Consider the following 12,016-nt stretch of genomic DNA (forward strand, 5'->3'; position numbering starts at 1 on the left):
CAATCCCACTGGGTCCAGGATGAACTGGAGATGGTGGTGGCGTTGGATCAACAGCAGCCAGGAGTGGGGAGCACAAGATTGGCATGATGTTCCTTTGGGCACAGGAAGTGGCGGTATCCAGGAGACAAGGTGTGGTAACAGCTGAGGTGGGAGGTGTAGATTCGGGCCGAGTGAGACTCAATGGACCTGTCTGCCCAGGCAGACCTGATGGTCCAACCTGCTCCTCATCATCTGGATTTGCAGGAGTGGATTTCTCCCTGGAGGCTTGTTCCTGGTGTGGAGTGGAGGTATCATCAGTAACAGTAGCAGATGATTGTCCACATACTCTCGGTGGGTGTTGGACCTATTATAAATTACAAAACAAATATTTAAATATTCTGAGTTATATATTAAATGAGTTTGAAGCAAAAAATCAAGCAACCCACCAGGAAAAAGAAAAATAATTTAATGATTATACTTTTCAATAGTATTATAATACATTACAAACACAGTCTATATTACACACAAAAAGACTTCACAAAAGCAGGTAAAATAATGTTATGAAATAAAATAAGAATTAGAAAGTATACATAAAATATACCAAAAATTCAACATAAGACAGTAGGGAGAAGAAATGTGAAATAAACCATTCCAAGACCTAGCAGAGTACAAGTGTGAAAGTTGAACAACTTAGAAGTATAAGTAGCATTAGTCATCATATGAACATTGGAAAGTACATTTATTTAAAAATCAACTTATATTCAGCATACAAAATACCATTCATTAAAATGTTTAAGTCAACATACTTTGATTCGTGAAACAATATCAATTCAATAAAATAACAAGAAAATTACAACATACAAACTTAAATGACAAACATTTCAAAACATAGCATAAACTACAGACATTTTAACAAAACTAAATCAAATTCTCATGGGCGCTGTAGTCATTTCAACGTTAATAACACTTGCAAAACTATAAGTTAAACATACCTAATAGAAATATGCTTAAAATGAACAGACATTTACAAAATATAACATATATATAAAATATATCATTAGATGAAAAAACACTTGCAAGGACCATATCATCTTGTGAAATTTAATGGGGATTAAAACCTGTAATCTTAAATACAACAAAATACATTCAAACAAACAAACAAGGCAAACACAAAAAATTAAATGAGAAGAAAAACGCACATATTGACAACACATACTAGCAATTTGTAAAATAAGGAAAACAACAATAATACTACAAAACAATAAAAAATATATAAGTGTAAATATTTACAAAAGGTGCAAAACACATTAGCATCAGCTAAATTAAAAGCAAAAACAACATTTAGGGTTAGTGACACGTTCAAAAGTATAACCTACCTTCTCCTCCCAGGGATAAAGTTGTAAAGGGAGAAGGGAGAACCACCACCAGTCCTCTGGGCCTCCATTTGACGCTTGGAGGCCAGGGAAGGCACACTTCCCCACAGGTTGGTCCGCCGCTTCCTAATGTCCTTATGTGTGCGCAGGTTTCTTGCTACAGCATTCACTCTGTCAATTATTCTGACCCACATTTGCCTTTTCTGACCTATAGTTGCATTTTGCACTTGGGCTCCAAACAATTGTGGATCTACTCTAATAATGTCATCCACCATGACTGACATTCCTCCCTCAGTAAAATGGGGATTTCTCCTGCCTGCCATTATCAAATAACTAACTTAAATATATTTAATACCCCAAACGATAATAAATAAAAAAATAAAAATTAACAAGAAACAGAGAAAGCAAAAAATAACCTGACCACTGTGAAAGTTCTGAGGAACAATGTTCTGTTGCAGTGGAATGGCGAAGGATCATGGTCTGAAATAGAATGTGTTTTATAGAGTGGTATGCAGGTGAAAACAATTAGCAAAAATACATCCAGTGTGTGATGCTAGCATCCATTCAAAAACCACAGGAATAGTGCAATGTTGAATGTGTCCCACGACAGAATCCCTTTGTCTGGAAACCACTGCTAGGGCAATGCTAGTACAACTGAGAAATCTAAATAGGCTAAGCGCAATCCTACCACCCTGTTGGCGACAGAGTAATGTTAGCTAGCAAAGGAGTCCACAGCGGTAACAGAGCTGATTACACAATGGAAAACAGAGTAACTGTAAGCACCGCCACAAAGAATGACAGGAGTCTCACCAAGATCTAAATCAGGCCCTAAGTCCCAAGATAAAACCTCTGACTGGGTAAAACCTGGTTGATTTATCCCCCCATCCCAACTCCATGGCAGTTGGCCTAAAATCACACCTAGATTCAGGTGTACTGAGCCCACTGACTATCATTGTCCCTTTGTGCTCTTTGTTTCTATGTTTCCTTAATCTTTAAAAAAAATGATATCTCCGCTTCATAATATTGGAATGATTGTAATTTCCATTTTTTTATTTATTACATTTTACTCTATTTTCAAATTCTGTTGGGGATCTTTATTGTATGATATTTAGACTCACGGTTTTGGTACAGTTTATCTACTTTACACATTGCCTAAAGTTAAGCCTAAATGCTCTGTGCCATTGCTACTAAGGTGTTCAACTCAGGTTAATTTAGTGACTTTAAGGGTTCACCCTGACAAGATTTGTGATTATTCCTTGAAGTGGGAAGTTCCCCATCAAAAATAATAATCAAATCTCTTAAAATACATATAGAACAAACATCAGCATGGTCACATAAACATAGAAACCTCAAAGGTTACATTTGCTTGTTTTAGTGCAACCTACCTTCAGTAATGAATGTTATATCTTTGGTTTAATACAAATAATTATACAAAACTGGCTTCAAAAACCAGACTACTAAAGATCTTTACAGCGACCAAATCTAGGGCATAAAAAGAAAGAATAGTAAACAAAACTATAATTTAGAGAGGTGAATATGATATGGTAGAAGGAGAGAGAAAGGAGACATTTGGAGACCAAATATCAGGAGAGCTTGGAAGAGATGAATTTTAAGCAACTTGAGAATGAGTAAAATGCAGTGATAAAGCATTCTCATATTTTTGCATGCCTCAACTAAGATTACAAGTTTCTCTTTTATATAGGTGGTCCTCTCTAGCCACCAGGGGCATTTTCTTCTGGTCTTCGGGTCTCTAAGGGACTATTTTCAGGGGGAGCTTAAGCTCATTGCTTCCTGTGCCAGAGCTGTTCCCTGCTTGAGCTTCTGAGGCTCTCTCCTTCTGGGGAGGCTTCTTCCGCAGCCCCACCACAGCAAACAAGGAGAACATTCTTGCTTCCCCACTCCTTATGTTCCATGCCCTCCTGGCCCTCTAGCAGAGCACCAATGAGTCAGCAGTGGAGTCAGGGGCCAGTCCACAGAAGCCAGAAAGTAATCCTCCAGGGTTTTCTAGCAAGTCTGTTCCCTAAAATCTCCCTCAGGTGGTAAATGGATCCTGGAGAGACTCCTCTTATTCGGGGGGATAAGCTGGAGTTAAAGACCTTCAGTTCATCCTTGTAGTGGTATAAGGTGACTTCTCCTTCTAGTTGGGTATTGGTTTGCCATTGTCGTTTCTGTGTCCAATGTCTTCTCATCAGTCTTTCACTTGTGCAGGGGTTTTTAAGTGGGGGTACAAAGTTCCCGAAGCCAGACGCCCCTTGACAATTCTAGAGTGCCGTATCATCACTCCACCCCTGTGCCATTCCTCCTGCAGAGCATTTAGGGACAATCCAATATGGAGACTTCATGTTTTCTACGAAAAGAGCTTCCCTGAGTGCCTCAGCTCATCCTTATCTGACAGAACTGCCTGATACCTTCTTACCAAAGCTTCAAAGGTGAGCCCCAAATTTGTTTAGCTTCAGACATTTGGACCGCCTTCTTTTTTTCTGTGGACCTTGCTGTCCCAGCCTAGGTGCAGTGTTACAAGCTAATTATGAGATGCAGGTCTTCCTCCCCACCTTTTTCTTTCCCAGTAACTGGGTCAAACACTGTTAATGGCACTATTTTGTGGGGAGGCTTTGATCCTCCTGCTGGGCAGCAGATACATTAACTTGGCTCAGTAAGGGGGTAAGGCTGAGCCAGGGAAATATGAAAGTTCTTAAAGAATCATAGGAAGTGCATGTATGCTGTAGGGGGTTGACGATTTACACTTTTTGTGCATGATTACCCTTATTTTTATATCTCTCTAAACCCTGTATGCCTAAGGGGGACAAAACTGTATTTCAGTGCACATTTTGTCTATAGAGTGTAATACAGTTTAAGCAATTCAGTAAGCACTACAGACCTATACCACCAATTCTCACTCACATTATAAGGCCTACCCTAGGTCAGCATCAATCATTGAAGGGTCCCTTCTGTGACAGGCTAACTGTGTGCAGATGATAGGCGGCGCAAGACGGTACACTAAGGTGTGGCCCACACATGTGCACATGTAACCATCCCAGAGCCTCTTAACTTAGCTGTACTGCAGTAGCCTCTTATTAAAAAGGCAGACACATTCCGTTTATCATAAATTCACCAAGGGTGAGACTCAGGCAGTGAGACTCGCTCACAAGTCCGACCAGGAACTCACAGGCAAAAAATCAACGGGGATTACATGGGTGGAGCCCACTTTGCAAAATGTACATTTTGCTTGAAAAAGCCATAAGACATCATGTTCAGCTTGCTTCGAAAATACATTATGATATTTTTTTTTCACATTAAGAGTCATCTATAAATGATGACATGTGCCGAAGTTTAAGATGACGCATAAAAGTGACAGGAAATGCAGCTTCATCAGCAAATAATGATGCCCAAAACATTGGTTATCCAGGACTTGCTGATCTTGCACCCTGGTGTCTCATTGCACCCACTACATGCTGGGTTTGTGAATATTTGTTGAGTTTGGTCTTTTCAGTACATTTAGGGTTCCACTTTGTTATATAAAGACTATGTTTAGGAAAAGACAGGAATGTTGGGTTTTGCCAGGAAAAATGATAATAGTGCGTATGTATTTCAATCTATGCTTATACAATTAAGTGTTTGTCAGGGCTAAGGATTGCATTGTCTGGGCATGTGATCATTATGTATAGATTAATAAGGGTCTGTATGGGCATATGATTTTGCAAGATCATAGAATTGTGTTAGAATATTTGAAGCTGTAACTGGGCCTTTTAGAATGAATATGGCCCTACTATTGTTGTACTTGGGCATACATTGATAGATATAAACTAACTCATAATGGTTAAGCCTCTAGGATGAAATGGGTGCACCCTGCACATAGCATAGTTTTGCCAAGGTAGCATTCTCCTGAAGTAGTGGTTTGGAACTCCTGTGATGTCATCAGGGTCAAAGGTCCTGTAGTGTTTTTCCTGTGATGTCAAAGGGGGTCAAAGGGCTTGTACCACTGCCATTTTTGTGAATTGACAATGCTGACTGCCTCAAATATATTTTGGCTTGGGAGTTAATGGAAAACATGACATCAACATAGAACCCCACTTTATTACCTTTTGTCCAAAGAAATTAAAAAGAAATGTGTAGCATATGACATCTGACAAAGTTACTTCTATCTTTCTATAGTCAAGTTGGAACATGAGGTGGCACATCTGCCCTTCTATAATTTAAAACATTTTAATAGTATATTATATTGGTCTAAATCACTCTAGGCCCTTTACATACCTGGATTCCAACTGCATCTGTGTTTATAATACTCTATGATGGGTCTCTATCTATATCTCTAAAAAAAGCTAAAAATATTCCTTGGTAAAAAAATGAAGTTGAATTGATGACGCAACTGAAGCTGAAAGTACAGCTTTCCCACACTTGTACAATTCTGATAATGGGACCCATGTTAGGCTACTTCACTTGCAGAGGACAGTCGGGTATCTCTGTTCTATTGAAGAAAGAATTGTCCTTGGTTTAATTGAACCTTTACATGCTCGTGTGGGGAGAAGCAGATCTAGCACAGAGCTGAAGAGCTTCTACATTGCCGTATTACCAAACATTTTTGACTGAAGCTATTAAGGGAGTAATTATGTTAGCCTTGTTGTGAGGATTTGGGTATACTATATAATATGGTTTTGTTATTTATCAGACTATATAAATAGAGTTTCCACTCGTATTCCGGCCCAAACTCTCTTTGGTGGTAATTAAGCAATTGCTTAATGGAAATAATTTGTACCATTGTATTAAGAAAGCAGATTTAAAGAGGTGGTAATATGCAGAAAGGATCCTTGTACACATACGTCATGTTGCATTTTGTTGGTGCAATGATTTTTTTTAGATGTTTTGTTATTGTTTTGCATTAGTTCTTTGTGTTACAGTTGTGGTGGACTGTGGTTGTTGTCTTGAATTCTGTTATGACAGTTTTGTTGTACTGTGTCATGTTACATTTTTGATGCATTTTCGTATCGATAGTTTTTTTTGCTATTGTGTCTTGTTTACTTTAGATATATCAAAAGAAGCTCCTATATTTCCAGCCAAAAACAGCACATTCAATGTAGGACTAGTGACAAACAGCTATACACCACTGAGAAAAGCAGTAAATGATTGCTGCTTCTGCTCTTTAACTAATACACACATGCAGGGCCATGCCACATATTGTGAGCACTAGGACAGCTCAATTATGTGACAGTGTCTGCCACTTTTTGGGGAGACTGGTATCTTAAATAGTCGAAGAGCTACAGCAGTGCGATTTTACCTCTTTTATCTGTGGTAATTGGGAGCTTGTCATATAATCTCCAAAGGCTAGAGCTGCTTTTAAGTGGGAACATAGAAGCATTTGTTGTAATTTCTGAAGTAAACAATATACCACTGTAACATACACATGTCAAAATAAAAACATCCTTAAAACACAACAAGGAATAGCACAGCAATACAATCGAAACAAAATGAAACACAACAACCACAATACAATATAACAGCATGACATTGTAAGATTTTAGCAGAAAAAGTACAGTAGAACAGAACATGACACATTAACACGCAACAGATTGGTATACAACGAATATTCACAAGCATTCTTGTCACATACCCCCTACAGAAACCAGCGTTCATGACACTGTGGCAAGGGTATGTGCACAAAGGACTGAGGGGCATATTACCAAGGGCCATTATCGCCGCTTTAGCGGGACTTTTTCCCGCTAATGCGGCGATAATTTTATCACCCTATTACCAAGCTGTCGCTAACACCAGTTAGCGACAGCTTGTAGGCGATAGCGGGCATTTAGGGGCCCACTTTGCATGTCAGCAATAATTATCGCTAATGACATGCAAAGTGGGCATGCCAAGATGTTAGCGACTGAAAACAGTCGCTAACATCGCTATCTCCTATTACCTACAAAGGCGTAGTTTTGGGAATATTCGCGCTAAGCGCGAATATCTCCAAAAGCTAACACCTGCCCAGAGCAGTTCTTAGCCATGTTACCCAATGGGAGGTGGATAACATGTCTAAGTGCATTGTCACCATAATGTGTGAATATTACGCCGTATTTCCAGCGATATTCACGCATTTCGAATGATTTTGATTGTTTCTGAGATAAACCTTGATGATAGCAATGTATCTCAGCGATAAAAATCGTCGTAGAGCGGCGATAAAATTATTCCCGCTAACCCTGCTTAGCGATAATTATCGCTATTGCTAGGTAATATGCCCCTGAGTTCTTTTACAACCAAGGACACGAAATAGCACCAGACAAAAATATTTTATGACGTGGCTCCAAAAACCTGACCCTGTTTTAGAGACCTGTATATATTGAACACTTCCAGTGTTCACTATATGTTACATGGCTCTTGAACTGCAGTTGTATTGATTGGGAGTGGAGTGGAATATTGTTGATGCAGAGTCTAGTTGTTTTGAGAGGTTATTGTTGAGTAGTCCAGTAGAGGACAAGGGGTGCTGTTAATAGGGGATTGTTCTCTGATCTCTTTCTACCCACACGAGGCTGTCCTTCTAGAGAGAAGATATGACAGATTATGTGGGAAGTTTGGGTTAAATATTTCTCACTGCTTTCTGCCGGTCACAGTCTCTGTTAGAAAATGAAGGCGTTCAGCTTTCTCCCCTATCAATCTAGCATAAGCTGTATATTATTCATTCATTTTTGAATATATATAAAGAGATGACAAAGAAACAGGGCAAAACTATTTAAAAACGAAGCAAATTCCCCGAATAGGTAATATATGAAGTGCACGTTTTGCTGAAATATATATATTTTTTAAAAGATAGTAGATCGAGAATTATGAAAGGCATGTGGTGTTTGATTTTTACCTTTGGTGCCATAGCTGCTGTTACAAAGGATTACAGATGCTTGTCTTACAATAGAGACATTTTTGTGCAGAAAGGCAGAATTTTAATCAACTTCATTTCTACTACTCAGCAGCTGATGTGATCTCTGATCACAAGACGGGTAATCACAGGAAAACTGAGCTTGGCAGGTCATTGATATCTGATGCTGGCGTTTTTTGAGCAGAGCGCAGTGCAAATAATGTATGACAAATAGAGTAAAATCTTGCAGCTAGTCTCTCGTTATCATAATTCTACGAAAAGGCATACATTAGCTAAGGGGAGTACTATATTGAGAAGGATGCCTGTGCACACATTTTATGTGGCAACTTTTATTTAAAACAGGCTATTCGATTTGTTAGTAGCAAAAGCTCATTAATCGAATCTGCATTACATTTGGCAGTCCCACGACACATGCTGCTTAGTTTTTTATTTTGTAATTTCATATTTCGTCTAGTATTATGGACAATGCTCTAGAGAATTACTGCAAACATCACACAAGGTAAAGCTTTACTTATAGGATAATTTAATGGTGGGTGTGAATCCATTCAGTAGTTTTTAAGCTATTTGTGTTAAAAAATGGTGTCAAATGAACTTCAGAGGTTTATTTTCATGTATATGTGAACTACTGTGTTTGAAAACCCTGAATGTGGACAAATCTACTGAATATAAGAAGGCAGATCTAATTGACTAAAATATCAGTTTTTCGCATATGGGTGTTGCTTTAGAATGGGTTGAAAATGTTGCAATGCAATAGGCTGTCATGGATTGTCAATTTATTTTCAGCTGCACTTAAATCACGTGAGCGTTTCGAGAACAGTTCTCTAAACTGCATTGTGAAAAAATTCACAAGGAGCTAGGAAGAACTAATGAGAAAAAAAGGACATAAAAAGTTTAAATGTAATAAAGTTGGAGAACAGAAAAAAGTTCTCAGACATTCTGAGAACCTCATTTTAAATATATGAGGATCACAGTATATATCTGATATGGACACAACAGTGACAAAGAAAAGAAAAATTGAAAAGAAAAAGAAATAATATGAAACGAAAAAGAGAGAAAAGACACAAGACATAAAAGAAAGACTGTGTGTTCCTATATACATGTATATATTACCTACTGGCAGTCGCCAGTAGGTATATATAGTTAGGATTTTTTCTCTATGGGTTTTTTGAAAATTCTATGTCTAATAACTTTGGCGTTTGTGGACGGAATTGGCTGAAATTTTCAGGAAAATGGCACATTTTGTTTCTGAGCAGCCCCTGAAAATTGGGGGGGGGGGTTCGTCCAGGGGGGGTCGAGAAAAAAGGGGGGTCCCAAAACGTGTTTTTAACATTGAGTTTTCCATAGGGCGGTTGGCCTCACTTTTAGCCCGAACGGCTGAATGGATTTGCACGAAACTTGGCAAAATTGTAGGGACTGGTAGCCCGATGTGCCTTTTGTAGGTCTCAATATATGTGCTACAGTGGATTTTGAGAAATTAACGTTTAAAAAAAGATATATATCTGTAACAGCGGACCGGGCAGCGCTCCAGGACGCGTACTTTTCGCGCAACAGAGCTTTGTGAAGCGAAGCTGATTGGTTCTCCGGCGTCTGTCAACATTCCAAACAGTCCGTAGCGGCCGCCATCTTGTCTCTCGGTAGGATCGAGAGACAAGAGGAGGCCAAAGCGAAGGGGCAAATGACGTTAAGGGGGAATAGTAGATCCTCGCTGACCCCCTAGGTTTGATGTGGAGGTTTTAAAAGGGCCCCGCGGGGCAAAAAAAAAAAATAATAATAATAATCGAACGGCTGAATGGATTTGCACGAAACTTGGCAAAATTGTAGGGACTGGTAGCCCGATGTGCCTTTGCTAGGTCTCAATATATGTGCTTCAGTGGATTTTGAGAAATTAACGTTCAAAAAAAGATATATATCTGTAACAGCGCACCGCTTCGCGTACTTTTCGCGTTACGGAGCTTTGCGATGCGAAGCTGATTGGCTCTCCGGTGTCTGTAAACATTCCAAACAGTCCATAGCGGCCGCCATCTTGTCTCTCGGTAGGATCGAGAGACAAGAGGAGGCCAAAGCGAAGGGGCAAATGACCATAAGGGGGCATAGTAGATCCTCGCTGACCCCCTAGGTTTGATGTGGAGGTTTTAAAAGGGCCCCGCGGGGCAAAAAAAAATAATAATAATAATAATCGAACGGCTGAATGGATTTGCACGAAACTTGGTAAAATATTAGGGACTGGTAGCCCGATGTGCCTTTGCTAGGTCTCAATATATGTGCTTCAGTGCATTTTGAGAAATTAACGTTCAAAAACAAGATATATATCTGTAACAGCGCTCCGCTTCGCGGAGATAAAATTATATCTGTATTACCTAGCTGTTGCTAACACCAGTTAGCGACGGCTAGTAGGAGATAGCGACCATCTTGGGCCCCACTTTGCATGTGAGTGATATTTATCACTAATGACATGCAAAGTGGGCATGCCAAGATGTTAGCGACTGGAAACAGTCGCTAACATCGCTATCTCCTATTATCAACTTTTGGAAATATTCGAGATAAGCGCGAATATCTCCAAAAAGTAACAGCTGCCCTGAGCAGTTCTTAGCCATGTTATCCAATGGGAGGTGGATAACATGGCTAAGAGCATTAGCTCGGTAATGCATGAATATCACTGAGTTTTCAGCGATATTAATGCATTGCGGTCGTTTTTTATCGTATTTGCGATAAACCTTGATAATAGCAAGGTTTATCTGCGATAATTTCTGACGGTAAAAAAATCTTTGCAATGCATCGTTAGGGATAAATATCGCTTAACTTTGGTAATATGCCCCAACGTCTGTTAACGTTCGATTCGAAGGAAATCAGGAAGTGTTGAAAAACATTGTCTGCGCCTTCTTGTCTTTTTTCAAATGCCACACTTTTGTCGTGCACGGCAGCCATTTTAGATGCCTTGACCAGACCCACTCTGTGCACGCTGTCGATCCTTAGCATGGCTCCCCACCCTCGCAAGCATCTCCCCCAGGCAGTGGTCACCCCCGCTCTCTGTCTTATGCATGGGTAATAAACCTCCCCCCATCTGCGCTGCTCTTCCCTGAGAATCACACCCTGTACCCGCCCGACACCTCCCTTTCGCCCTATTCACTACCGCACCCTCTGACACTCCTTTTCCTCTGTGTCCGATTGTCCAGGCCGGTCCTAGGCTATCAGCTAGCCCTGCAGATGTAGTTTATGGCCACAGCTGTAAAGAATCACCCCTCTTCAAAGGAGTTATAGTAGATCAAGGCCCACACTCGATGAGATCCGTCACAGCAGAAGCGTTGCTATTATCTGAAAACCATCCTGTATTGTGATTGGGGAGGGGACCGAGCGTGAAGCGGAAGATTCCAGGGATGACTCTTTGTACATCAAAGTTTTTACAATTATGTGTCATATTAAAAATATATAGCACTCCGACAAAGTAGTAAGATTATAAAACTTTAATAATTTATAAATATATACAAGAAAACAAAAATAGTAATAACATATAAACATTTTTAGGGAAAAACAACGAAGTAGCGGTCGGCTGTGCGAATAGTCCCAACGCAGCACAACGTCCAGATTTCCGGCGTGGGGCGTCGCGGGGGGTGGGTCATCAGTAGCAAACTGTTGTGCGAATAGTTCCAAGGCAGCAGAACGCGCCGAAATCTAGATGACACGAAAGTGATGTCTAGTAAGTTGCCACCCAGCAAATAACGGCGTGGGGCGTCGCGGGGGGTGGGTCATCAGTAGCAAACTGTTGTGCGAATAGTTCCAAGGCAGCAGAACGATGGCACCAAGGTGATGT

The sequence above is a fragment of the Lissotriton helveticus genome, chromosome 3_1 (assembly GCF_964261635.1).
Source record: "Lissotriton helveticus chromosome 3_1, aLisHel1.1, whole genome shotgun sequence".
NCBI lineage: Eukaryota > Metazoa > Chordata > Amphibia > Caudata > Salamandridae > Lissotriton > Lissotriton helveticus.